Raw genomic sequence first — 10,786 nt, 5'->3', positions numbered from 1 at the left:
ACAAAGACTCAAAGACTGCCTGTATCTTGGAGCATTTATTTTACACACAACTGACACAAAACAGCTTTTCAGCTCTTAATTTGCAGTCATTCGTGTTTCCTGCTGTGTTTGTTGTGATTGTGAAAGTCTAGACTCGTCAGCTCCGCTCTCGTTCTGAAAGAGCCAGCATTAATCAGAGTCTTTAGCTCAGAATCTAAAAACGCATCACGATTGTGAAATGTTCCTGCAACACGAGAAATAAAAATTTAGAAGATAAAACTACACGCCAAAAGAACTATTTTAAAACATTGTTAGTTTGATGGAAAGACCTTTTTCTTTGAGGGGGGGTCCTGCAACAGGAGGGTTGAGAGCTCATGATCCTTTAACACTGTTAGTCTTCAAACAGCTGCACTGGGGTCCTGAGAAATGCAATGAAAAATATCGTCCACAGCCATCTTACTCAAAATGAACCACTGAAAAAAGAGGCGGCTGCCTCTGTACCTTCTGCCTGAGCTCCATGCTGAGGAGCACCTGAGCCTTCACTAGGAGCGCCTTTCCCCTCAGATGAGCAGCTGCCAACTTCCTCACCATTAGGGTGTGTGATAGTGTTCCATCTGAAAGAACAGAACTGATTACAGCCTTTTGGCTTCAAAATAAATTCATTTAGGCTTGCCACTATAATTTGTTTGTTTTATACATGTAGTAGTATTTTTTTGCATACCTGTTCTGAATACCATTCATTTTGAAGAATTTGTTGAGGTATGAGAGAAAATAAATGTTTGTAATGTCTATAAATGTTTCATTTTATTGACCAGTATTTCACATTATTTCTGAATGAAATAATGTTTTTTCTCTCAACAATTCAATTTTGACCTAACTTACAGTAAGGTGCAACTAATTTTGTTTTTATGTGTTTTTAATGTTTTAATCTGATTGTCGGTGACTGAGTTGTAGACACCTTCAGTAAGTGAAGCTCCCACAAGTGCCGTGTTCTGAGGGTTGCGTACTCGGGCACATCCAGCTCTGGCAGATAACACACCGCTGCCCTGCATTTCATTATCCAGCAGGATGTCACACTTAGGGAAGGTCTACACAAAAACCACACACAAAATATCTCATTCACATACACATTCAGCTCAGAAAGCACAAAGATGAAGGAGAGGCAGGCGTTACTGGCTCACATGCATCAGCGCCCTGTTGGCCGCCAGGATGCCCACACTGAGTCATGCAGCAGGTGCAGACTGAGCGTGCTCAGTCTCTTCAGGAAGCCCTGCGCCCTCTGCAGAGTCACCTGCTTCCTGCGTTTGGTCAGCAGGACGTCCAGAACACTGCAGCACGATCGCCGTGTCCTCGTTCCTTCCTCCTGCAGCCCATGCAAGACAACAGAACATGTGTGTAAAAAATTTTGAATACTGCATAAAACATTTACAAATCCCATCTGATGTGTTCAAGAGAACAAAACCTTCACTTCCTGACACAGAGCTTCAACTTATCAAACACAGCAACAAATGCAATCATGCAAAACAAGCCTGGGAATTAATCGTAGCAAATCATTTTAAGGACATTTTTATGGAAACCCTCTTTCTCTGCCACCAGAACTTGTGACTTTTCCTCTCACAATTCTAATTCGGAATTTTTATCTCACAGTTCTGCATTTATATTACAATTCTGACTTTTAGTTTGTTAGAACTACAGAGTTTAAATCTCAAAATTCTGTTTCTGTTTTTCGTTTCCACCACGGAATAAAGGTAACTGTGAGAAGAATTTGTGAGTGTCCCTGCATGTGCAGAACAAAGAGACGCTGGAGATCTCACCTGCGTGCAGCGTCAGCAGAGTTTTGTATAAGTGGTTGTAGAATTTTCAAAGGGTCGATGTTGAGGACGTCACCTGTTGCAAACAGACATGTATTTTAGCTCAGGGAGGACGAGATGTTTGCGAAACCAGAGCTGTGGTGGCACTGACCTTGTCCTGAGAGGATGTGGAAGGATGTGAGGATGCAGTGAAGGCTCGCGCGATATGTCAGATCCTGAGAGAAAGCCAAACGCTGAGATGTTAATGTTGTTAAATGTGACGTGAAGCAGGCGCTCCTGGTGGAAACACTTACACCTGATGTGATGAGGCCGTACAGCACCGATAACAAATCATCGAAGAACTCCAGGTTGATCAAATGAGCAAACCTGCAAGAAAACAGTTTGAAGCATGTTAATCAAGAACACAGAGAATGCTTTATTACAGTGTAATAACACTATAATAAAGCAGCTACACACATCATGTGGGCTCTTACCATCGCAAGACCTTCTAAAACGGAGGGCAGTAAGATGGACTTCTGAGCTTTCTTCAGTATTCTGAAGTAGATGAGGAACACAATGTTCAGCGTCTCTGTGTGCTGGAATAAAACGATGGGCCAAAGTGAATACACATTACATTAGCTCCTGCAATAACACATTCACACACGAGCTCTCCATCCAAGACTCACCAATTTAATTTTCTTGTCCTTGCTCTCTGAAGCCTCAGCTTCTAGAAGCTCTTTCTGTAGCTTCTCCTCTGCTTTTTTCCACTGTGTGGGACGAGAAGATTTGATCAAGGTCACAGTGGTGACTGAAGAAATGATGCTAAAAATGAAGCTTTGCATCACAGGAATGAATTATCAGTTAAATTACATTCCAATAGAAAACAGTTCTTTTAAATGTCATTGTTTTGACTATTTTTCAACAAATAAATGCATTCTTGGCGAGCAGAAGAGACTACTTATGACCTAGAAAACTTCAAATCATGACATTTATGTGAAATAACACTCAGCCCCAGTTCAAACCTTCCGCTGCATCCTGGACAAATTTGTCCGCTTCTCTCTTGAGGACATGAACTTCTTTTTTGGCGCAGTATCTTCTGTATCTTTCCCCATTTCCACTTCTTTTATTCTCAACAGAGAAGACAGTTCAGCACCTGTGTGTTCACGGCACAACACCTCAGCAAAAAAATCAGCCATTCAAACACTCAAAAATCATCACAAACTTAACACATGGCTTAAGTCACAGTCTAGAAAATGATACCTTGACCCTTGCGGATTTAGTTTGACGTGAGCCAATAGAATCAGAGAATTTATCAGAAGTGCAACTTCTTCTACACTATAGTAAACTTTACTTTCATGGGTTTTTTCTTTATATAAATATTATTTGTGTTGTTGCAATATACAAACACTCCTAGACCAGCGTTAATACAAGACTAACAAAACACTAAAACCATAAAAAACAGATCATTACTTGAAATACACTACTTTAAATAAATATTTTGATTAAGTAATAAATTAAAAATAAAGTATGTAAAACCTTAATACAAAAAAACCAAACATATTTTAGCTACTTTTTCAAGCCAACATTTCTCATTTTCAATTATGGTTTAACTGAAATTAAATAACCAAAACATAACAAAATTACTAGATAATTTTAACTAACTAATTTATTATGAAACACATAATTCAAAGTAAGATTAATTAAAAACATAAATAATAATTTTAGGGTTACAAGAACTCTATAAAATATCATTTTAATACGTATGAAAGGTGCTGTATGTAGGATTGACAGCGAGTGGTTGAACTAGGTATTGCAGTCCAAATTCCAAAATATTGGAGAGGGTTTTTTTCACATGGCTACTCCTCCTCAGACTTGACAGACGCAGGTTGCGCAGATTGATTGATGTCACAAACAGGAACAAGCGCACTTTGACGATGAATGAAACGAAAATGCGCTGTGTTTCCTGCCACAACTGGCAACCCAGGGTGCCGAAAAATTAACAATTGGAGTTAACTAACAGTGGGCGGTAGTCACACAGAACCAAAACAAAAACCGACATTCCGGCCCTGAACGCACATTTTCAAAGAGAGAAAAACTGACTTGTTATGCTTTAGTAGAGTTCAAAATCTTTACATACAGCGACTTTAATATATATATTTTATTATTTATTTAATATAGCGAATATGTGCTCCTGTAGCTCAAGTGGTAGCGCCATTGCGTTAACAAGCGCAAGGTTGGGGGTTCAATCCCCGGGGAACACCTGATAGGTAAAAATTGATAGCCTGAAGGCACTGGAAGTAGCTTTCTTTGGATAAAAGGTCCTGCTAAATGCATAAAATTTAATTTAAAATGTAAATTTAAATTTAAAAATTTTATAATAAAAACTACATAAAAATACTACTACTACTAATAATGACACCGTAATTTTTAAAACAACTTTTTTTCACAAATTATAACAATATAGTCAACATCTGACCATGTTCTGAAAGAAAAGCACAACATGTTTCACAAGTTTTAAAAAAGCACTGTCTTTCAAACTTTTTAAACTGTCCTTTCAATCATTTCAATCATTTTCGGTCATGTACATTTTGTCGTCTGTTCTGTACAGCACTGACAGTGTTAAGAAGCTCTTGTACCTCAGGTTTGACGTTGTAGTTTCCCTGCCCTGGACCATGCCTGAGATGACCATTCACCACGGCTAACGAGGCCTGGGCCCAGTTTATCCTGCTTCAGCAGTTTGCTGACGGCTCACACAGCACATCTCAGACACTTCGGACTGTGAGCGCAAACACAGCATCCAACCGATGAGCAAATCTCCAAATGTTGACGTCTTTCCAGCAATATCGCTAGCAGACTGACCTTCTTGACAGAGTCGCGCATCAGAGGACCACCATGACTACGATGTTGTTGTGAAAATTGCGAAGTGTGCAGAGCTACCCAGGAGATCACAGATGCACCGGAACCAACATGGCCACTTCAGCAAGACCTTTATAACTCTGAAGAGACACGGCCTGACTTCCTCGGTCTGCTTTCTTCTGCTTCCAGTCTGAAAACAGCATCAGATGGCCGTGGATGAGAACCAATGGGCTGATGGGCCGGTAAGAGCAACAGAGCGCACTTGATTGTACTTTGACTGTCTGTTCCAGATCTTCCAAGTAAAACTAATACTGGCTGACGAGACCCTCCTCAAACTCCCTCAGCTGCTAGCGTCTCTCTTTTTTACCTGGAGGAAGAACAGAAAATGCCCTTAAATGGGTCATTTATTTCTTTGCATTTTAATATTGTTTTCTTTCTGGGTCCGTGATCCAAAGAGTTCCCTTCTGATGAGCATTCTTCACTCTCACTGTTAAAAACAATCAGCTCTGTTTTTGCTGCTGAGCTTTTTATGTGTCTAACCCTGCCTTCTCAGGACTGAAAATAACCATCACCTTTTCAAAAGAAAAACAGGGTCATCAGCAGTTTTTAAAACTCATATTGAAGACTTTAAAGACATGCACGAATATAAATTTAACACTCTATAACATTACCAATCAAATCTCAGACAAAACAAACACTTGTCAGATTCTTGCAAAAAGGTAACTGCAAACTCAAATTCACTGATGTTAGTATATGTCTGTAGTGTAATATATCAATACACACACTTATAGAGATTGATTGATATTGGATTGTGCCCATACAAATATATATTTGTTTAAACAGAAAGACAACACAAACTAATATAACGTTCTTATATAATAATATAATATGCGTTCAATAAGCAGCAGTCCAGGAAGAAGCTTGTCAAGGGTTTACCTTGATGCTAAATGTTAAATTACAGCTTAGTAGGCACTCAAAAATCTTCAACAATGACCAGAATTTTTTTTATTATATACAGCCGGACTCTTATTTTGAAACGCTGATGCTTTAAAATCTCACTCAGAAAGAAATTCCAAATATGCATTCTTACCACCCAGGTTCAATATATTACAATATAAACACCATAAAGTAAAGAATGCATTTCATCAGCAGTAGTTTGCCATAAAATGTATGATATTGATTGATTGCGAATTGCTCTGAATGTGTGACAGTGCTGCAGTGAGACTTTGAACGTGCATTAAATCATCGCTATTAAATTTTTTTTTTTGCAATTCTCCAAATTGAAGACCTCCTAAAACCATAATCTGAGATATTTTTTCATAAGCACATGTGGGAGCCTTCAAAGTGTGCTAGCCAGAAATGTGACGGTGTGCATTCATGTCTGTCATCAGAAAACCCAAGCAACTTCCTGATTGCTCTTGCAGCTCAGTTTCAAGAAAAGCTTGTTTTGGACTAAAATAGCTTCAACATATTTTCACAAAGGGTGAAGGGGAATCTAATTTAACAGTGGGGCACTGCACCTTTGCAGCTTTCTCCTCTTCCGTCAGCGGTCGGATTCGATACGACGGCACAATGTCCCTTAAACAGACCTCCAGGAGGGAAACCATGACCAGCTTTCTGACGTGGGGGGGGGGGGGGGTGACGGCGACGCACTGGTTCCCGTCTCCATCAGCATGGCCCTCACCTCCTTCAGCTTCTTGATCTGCGACAGGGAGGAAGGTCATCATACATGTGGGCCCACAGTCCAGATCAAAGCCAGAAGATGACTGTGAAGGGCTGTCTTACATTGACGTTGGATCTGCGAGCACTGCAGACGACAGACTTGCCAATGTGCAGTTTTCTTCTACGTCAGCTTTGCTGAGCGCGAAGCTCTAGCTGCTCCTGAGGAGGTTAACAGTGAACGATCTCGGGTTCCTCCTCTGATATTTTTTTAAAAACAAAATCAAAAATATATAACAGTACAGGTCAAAAGTTTTGGAAACATTACTATTTTTAATGTTTTTGAAATGTTTCTTCTGCTCATCAAGCCTGCATTTATTTGATCAAAAATACAGAAAATTAAAAAACTTAATATTGTGAAATATTAATTACAATTTAAAAATAATTGTTTTTAAATTTATCATACTTTAAATTATCATTTATTTCTGTGATGCAAAGCTGAATTTTTTAGGATCATTATCACATGATCCTTTAAAAAATCATTCTAATATGATGATTCATTATCAAAGTTGGAAACAGTTCTGCTGCTTAATATTTTTTCAGACCAAAGTTATACTTTTTAAGGATACTTTGATGAATAAAAAAAAAGAAGCTATGTTTTTAAAAATATAAATATTTTGTATAGAACAATATACACTACCTGGTTCAGTACCTTTGGGGTCAGTAATTTTTTTTTTTTTTTTTAAATAAAATTCATACTTTTATTCAGCAAGGATGTGTTAAATTGATAAAAAGTGATAGTAAAGAAATATATTATTAATATATATATTATTTAGAATTTTTTTTTTTTGTTGGAATAAATGCAGTTCTTTTAACCTTTTTATTCATCAAATATATTAGACAGCAGAACTGTTTTCCAAACACTCATAATAAATCAGGAATATTAGCATGATTTCTAAATGATCATGTGATAGACTGGATGTTACATGTGACATCTGAAAGGCTGGAGTAATGATGCTGAAAATTCAGCTTTGCATCACAGGAAAAATTATTTTTTTAAAGTATATTCAAATAGAAAACCTATTATTTTTAAGTTGTAATAATATTTCACAATATTACTGTTTTTTCTGTTATTTTTGATCAAATAAATGCAGGCTTGGGCTGAGCATAGAAGAGACTTCTTTCAAAAACATTTAAACATAGTAATGTTTCCAAACTTTTGACCTGTACTGTAGATATGTAATAATACGTGTAATAAAACCCCTGCATGACATTGAGTAAAACGATAACCCACATCAGAGAACTATGAACAATGCCAATGTTGTAGCTAAATGATCCAAAATATTAACTAATATAGTGCAATCAAAAGGATTTTCGAGTTTGGAAATTTCATTGGCAACGAAAACTACCACAGCACTTTCAGAAACACACCCTTGAGATTAAAGCCAATTTACAAGGTTGCATTTGAAAAAATACAAGAAAAGTCCACACACCGGTCCACCTTGATTAAACTCATCCCTGGTCGACTGAGCTGTCCTCCTCTTCCTCTGCCTCCGGCAAAAACTAGATGGACAGCACAATCAGACAAAACTTAACCAAATCCTTCCCAGCATTCACTGAAAAGTCACGGGCGGTTGAACACACACACACACACACACACAGTCCACAACACACACACAACACAACACCACACACATCACCCACACATTCCACACACCACACCAGGTTTCTCCATGCTCTGATGTGGGATCAGGCCGCTCTTGTCTTTGATGGGCAGCAGAGGGATGAGCTCCTTCTCTTCCTCCTGCTGCATACTCTGGGCATCTTCTCATGTACTTCTTCACCGGTTGCTGCTCGGACTTGCGCTTTTGCATTGTACTGGAGGTGCTGCAAAGAAAAGAGGAGCAAGCTATGATCATCAAAACAGAACCAGTATCAGCGGACGCTTAATCGCATAGAGTGCACCTGACCAGAGAAGAAATCTAAATGTTTTTAAGCGTGCTGCTGCTCTCTCGCTGCTTACCAGGATGAGTATGTCTCCTGAGTTCCCGGAAAGGAAGCTTTCGCCGAGTTTTTGCCATGGCGTGCCTGATCTGTTCCAGGTCATCGTCGTCCATCATGTCTACAGGCAGAGACTCCAGGAACTCCTCCCGTCCTCCTCGTCCTCCCCTTCTGTGTATGATACATCCAGTATTACAGAAACTATCCTAATAAACTAGCATGAGAAGTTCATATGAGCCGTTTCTCTCACCGGTTTCATTTCATTGATAGCGCTCCAGGGGTTTGAGGGTCTTATGGGAGGACATCGGTAAATGGCCTGCCGAAGTTTACAGCCGCGATCAGATGGTTCTTTGCGTTGTTTCTTATAAGCTGAGCTCTGATCGCTTAAACTCGCCGATTCTTTCAGCTTGTTCGGCGGCTAGGCTTCAGATTGCTGGCTTAACTAAGTTTGCAGACAGTTTTCTGAAGCTAGTCGCTTCTTATCATTACCTTGTTCCTTTTGGACAAGCCTTGTGATGAAAGATTCATACTAAGCACAGCTACAGCTAATGCATGCTAGTGTATGCTACAACAGATACATTCACAGGACTCTTTAATGACAGATGTGAAACAGAATTAAGAGGCTGGCTTGTTAATATCATAATTCCCAAAATGTGATTTTTCACTACGTTTTCCAATCAGAGAGTCTATCATCAAAAATTACATATTTTTAAATAATTTTGCTTCTAATGTTTTAACTTAAATACACGCAATAACTGAAAATCTGTATAAAATGAGCTTACTTTACATAGAAATAAAGTGTTCAGATAAAACCCTGGCATATAAGTTTAGTACAACAGAATCCTCTCACAGATATAAAATAATTACAATAAAAAATGATGACTGGAACTACTCAAAGTTATAAAATACCCCAGAGTTAACTATAGTATGTTGATTATCGACAGTCTACGACACGTGATACGAGTTGACTAGCAGGGGTTTATGCTAGTACACAATAATATGCAGGGATAAAAACTAGTACAGTATAATGATAAACAATAACACAGGGTTGAAAAGATTTTGTAAAACGGGGTTAAACTAGTACATTGTGATAAAGAGTAAAGGTTAGACTAGCATTGACCGAGCCAAAAGTTTTGACGTAATACATAAAAACAAGGTTGGTTCAATCTCAAGGGACACACTCATCCTAGTGAAGTGAGGAACATGGCTAACAGAGATATTTAAACCTAACTGTCACTCTACGTCGCCCGCTTGCGTTTGCGTATTATTTACAGATTAAACTTATCTTCTTACGCGGACCATCATATTGATCTGGTGATCCGACCTCAACATAGCGAAGACGTTTCAAATGTGTAACGTTTAAATCAGTTTATTAAAAAAAGTGTAAGTATCCACATCTTCGCACATGCACCACGTGGACAGGAAGTAAACTAAGGGAGGATGCCGCATGAATGGAGAGACAAGCACGTTGCGTTGCCTTGTGCCGGAGCGCACCACACCCCATAGCTGAGTCGATCCGGATGAGACACGAACGCACTTGAGAAAGACAAGCACGAAAAGCTATAAAAAATAACGCATAAAGATATAGTTTCTAAAAAAATTTTCTCGATAATTAAAGAATAGACATGAGTCCCACACCAACAGCGATAACAATGAAGGCACAGGGAAAAAAATATCGTTTGAAATCACTTTCAGAACGATTTTTTTTTTTTTTTTTTTTCAGCAGTGATGCAAACTCGACGCCATCAAACATCCTGCTCGAGGGTCGAGAATTTAAAAGACGACGCGCGTGCGCATATCTTTCTTGGATGTGACGGGGCTTTACAACTCTTAGATTCAGTCTTTATCATATTTAATATTTTTTATATAATTTACTTTTAATAATTTTAAACATTTCTAATCATTTATATGTATTTATTTTTATAAAGCGCTGAAAAATGGAATGCCTTAAAGCTTTCTGATTAGCAAATTGCTGGCTGGGTTGATTCAAATTGTTAAAAATTACAACTATATTAATAATTTTTTATACTGTAAATATACTGTATATATAGCAAAAGCAAGTCATAACCCGAATTTAAAAAGAAAACAACAACTATAATAAGTTTTAGATTTATTTACACATTTGAATTTTGTGGTGCAATACATGTCACCTATTTACACTTCATCTTCACTCAAGTATTGAAAACTGTACAATAAACCAGGAGTGTAGAAAACAAACCAAGAATGAATGACAAAATTTTACATTTTTCATCAAGATACAACTTTACTAAAAATCAAAAAATTTTTCTGAGACCCAGTATTTACACACATTTTGGGGCCCTAAATCCATGACAAACAATGCATTCGGTCAAAAAAATTGAACAGAAATCAAACATTACACATTTTATTATTACACCACACATTCTTATAATATAACTGGCAAATGTCAGTTCATTTTAGAATTTGTAGCTTAAGTACACAATTCTCTGAATGCATTTTTTCACATACGGGTCTTACTAACA

General features: G+C 37.9%; 1 pseudogene; it reads right to left on the bottom strand.

Annotated features, from left to right (window-relative positions):
• Positions 1-584: 584 nt before the first annotated feature.
• Positions 585-8,097, bottom strand: LOC122142858 (annotated as a pseudogene).
• Between the last annotated feature and the right edge of the window lie 2,689 nt (positions 8,098-10,786).

This window comes from Cyprinus carpio, unplaced genomic scaffold (genome assembly GCF_018340385.1).
Source record: "Cyprinus carpio isolate SPL01 unplaced genomic scaffold, ASM1834038v1 S000000262, whole genome shotgun sequence".
NCBI classification, from domain to species: Eukaryota; Metazoa; Chordata; class Actinopteri; order Cypriniformes; family Cyprinidae; genus Cyprinus; species Cyprinus carpio.
Note: the sequence above shows the minus strand (reverse complement) of the source record. Positions and strands in the feature narration are given on the sequence as shown.